Here is a 3,462-nt window from a genome sequence, read left to right as displayed (position 1 = left end):
CATACTTATATTTTTGAATATATTACTTAGATATGGATTAAACCTATAATAAAATGGAGGGTTGTTCTGGTTCCAAATCAGTTTGTCCTTTAGCCGGAAAATTTACCATAGACATGTCATGATTACAATCTAGAAGAAATACAGTTCAGCAGATAATGTAGCATAAAGGCAATATAAGGTATGTAATTTTAACAGTTCACCATGGCACATGACAGAGGGGTAATTGGCATTTGCATTCAGTAAACTTGAATGCATTTGGGGCAGTGTAAAGATTATAAGAGGTTAGTTTAATAGTATGTAAATAAAATGATCTATACTATCCTTTCCTACATTAGTGCACCATCTCATTTCTAGATGTTTAAGAGCCACCTACAGGCATTATGTAACGGGACTACCAAAATCAAAACTTTGTAAGATCATGGCAATGTTAGAGTTACTTTAGAGATGACCTAGCAATGCATTATATTGAAACTACTCTGTAGCTAAACACAAATCGTTGTATGTAAGTACGTTTATGTATATCTAATTTTTGTTTATAAGCTCACGAGATTGTACTGGAAGATCATAAAGTTATGTTTTTTGGAAAAATACTAGTTTACTGAGTTTAATACCGGTGTTTGCAAAAATTCAAGATGCTGGAGCAATTAATCTATGAAAATGGTTGACCTCTTTCCAAATCTTTGTATTATTTTTAAACTAATAACGCTGCCTTTTCTCGATTCCTTATTAAAGGAATTGATGCAATAGCAAGGTTTCGATGACTTCATTGTGGTGACACAAGTGCCTATGGTATAAATTACCATTTGTTTTCATATTTATTGCAACAGGCAAAATGGAGATGAGATTAAGGAGTGTAGAGAACCTATGGTTCAGAGACCTGGAGATACTCAAATGGGTCCCGCACATGCCATCTTTGATTTAATGATTTCTATCATGGTTGCTGTTATGCACTCTGTACAACATGCAAAATTATGACAGCAACAGCAACAACCTATAATTCATGGTGACCAATAAATAACCAAGGCTTTTGAATAAAATAATTGAAAGGGTTGCAGCAACTTTCTAATGGTTGAAAATACATAACACAGCTGTCAATGGTAGCTGTCAGCATCTAAGATGGTTTCCAAGACTCCTTCAACTTATCAAAGTATGCTTAAATTCAAGAGATGTTTCAACGAATACTTAGTTTCAAGGTAATAAAGCTTACAGGTGCACTTACAATAGAGCCACAAACTGATTTACTAATAACATTCCTATGATCAGCTAAAGATCAAATATAATAATTGTATAACGTCTGTAAATGGTTGGATGGCACAGCTGAAGTGTGGTTCGCTTTTCGGTTTGGTCTTACGTGTCTGTTTATTGTTTGACCCTCACATGCTGGCCCTTGTATATAATTCTTTCACTACAGCTTTATTTCAGTTTATAAAGTCGCTCCTTCATCTAAACTGTCTCCTTGATCTGCTTGTCATACAATCATAGGAATGCACTCAAATACAAGTACATTGTCAGCAATGTCAAAATCACACGTAGCAGACCTAAACTAATTTGTGTACAATCCAAATTGACCTTGTTTTCAGATAAATGTCTACACAATTGGGTTGATGAAAAATGGAAACGACAAAAGCCCTTCTTGTGCTCATTATTAAATTAATCTGACAGGTACTCTAAAATAGAAGAAAAAAAAACACTCCAGAATCTAAGATGAATTTGAAATACTGCATTATTTAATATAGTAATATAACATAAGCATGGGTTTAACAAGCCTAGCAAAATGACTATATAAATAATCAAAGCACACCTTTCAAACGAAGCAATAGATAACAGACGACATTGCAACCTCATTTAGTGCCATGCAAATCTTAATTAACCGCCCCACCTGTTCTGGTGCATTTCTCCTGTGCCCAACTATGTCTTCTGTATGTGTAAAAATCTGTCTGCCAAACAGCTAACAGAACCTTGAGATTGTACCTTCATCACTGTTCTTCATACTTCTTGATATTCAAGAGAGCAGTCTGTTCTTTGAGACCTCAAGCGTCTTGGTTTCTACTTAGTTGTGGATTATTTGAACAAGAAGTGCAAAACCACCCTTGAGTGCAACTGTAGACAGAGTAGACCATTTTATTTGAAACCGGTCCCCGAGCAAGATATGGTCTCTTATTACGTAGATGATGAAATCCATATGCAACTTGAGCATCCATGCCTATGCTGAAGTAGTTATAAAATACACCATCAAAAGAAGAAACATTGCCACGTGATTTGTGGTCTAATTCCCCATCCTGAGTTAATAATGATTGCTTTTGGGGCTTCAACGCATGAGGAAAAGCTACATTTTGTCCATCTGTCAAGTGGACATACTCGACTATTGACAGCCTTGAGCAAATATTTCTTAACTTCTGATCCCCATGCAAAAGAGAATGTTCCACCCCAGCCAAAAGATCTGGCCAAATCATTGCCTGTGCCAAGAGGAATAATTCCCACAGGTGGTATTTGTTTACTCTTTTCCAATGGAAGACCAGATATACTTCCTAGCACCCATCCAACAGTACCATCACCTCCTGCTACCAAAACACGTATTCTATCACGAGTTTCCTGTGCACAAAGGTCACCATTGCTTGCCAGTTCTTCCAAGCAATGTAGACCATACTGAAAAAATTCTTCAGGTTTAACAACTGAAAGGTCAAAGACCTGTTCTTGGCTTATCAACTTCTGAAGCTGATTCTTAAGTTTAGGTCCCAGTTTAGCGCCAGCGCCACTCTTAGTGTTAATAAAGACCACAAGAGGAGCCTCCGGTGACTTTTCTTGTCCATTGCATTTGTGACACCTTTCATCATACACAAATACTTTTGAGCGAACGGCCTCGGCTATGGCAATTCTCAGATAATCAGGAATCACAGTATGCCTGCGTAATTCTTGTGTGTTTATGTTCCATGCCAGCAAACAAAGACCTCTCGGAGGCTCCATTATAGGGAATTTGATGGCCGTGTTGTCGAGCTCGGCATTTTGCTTTCTGTTAACATCCGCAGTAGTAGAAGCTCCGGCATGTGATTCCGTCATGGCACTAACAACCCTAGACGGGAGGTCGTCGAACAAGGCTCAATTTTATGGGATCGACGTAAGGTTGGTGGCAGGATAAATGGGGTCTTACGGGGGAACGCAATGTGAAAAATCCTCGGCATGGATTGCCGGTGTTGTTGGGAGTCTGCCATGACCATAGGTACGCAGTTACTGCAAATGCTTTCACCAACCTCTACGAATGGAATAAAATTTGGTATGATCTTCTGTTATCATCGGAAGGCGGTGTAAGGCGGGGACTGTTTAAAGAAATTCAAAAAGGCTGTCCACGCCGTTTGCCTGGGGCATTTTTTTTTTGTATTCTCCTCTCGTAAAAGGATGTGTGGTGACCTAAGTTGCTGATAAAAATGAATTCGCCAAATGTTCAAGAAAATATACCATGAGTAA

At 38.1% G+C, this 3,462-nt stretch overlaps 1 pseudogene; it reads right to left on the bottom strand.

Moving 5' to 3' along the window:
* Positions 1-2,030: 2,030 nt before the first annotated feature.
* Positions 2,031-3,259, bottom strand: LOC149182838 (diacylglycerol kinase 7 pseudogene; annotated as a pseudogene).
* Between the last annotated feature and the right edge of the window lie 203 nt (positions 3,260-3,462).

This window comes from Pinus tabuliformis, chromosome 3_2, assembly GCF_031772625.1.
Source record: "Pinus tabuliformis cultivar Carrire ecotype Pingquan chromosome 3_2, CPIR1, whole genome shotgun sequence".
NCBI lineage: Eukaryota > Viridiplantae > Streptophyta > Pinopsida > Pinales > Pinaceae > Pinus > Pinus tabuliformis.
Note: the sequence above shows the minus strand (reverse complement) of the source record. Positions and strands in the feature narration are given on the sequence as shown.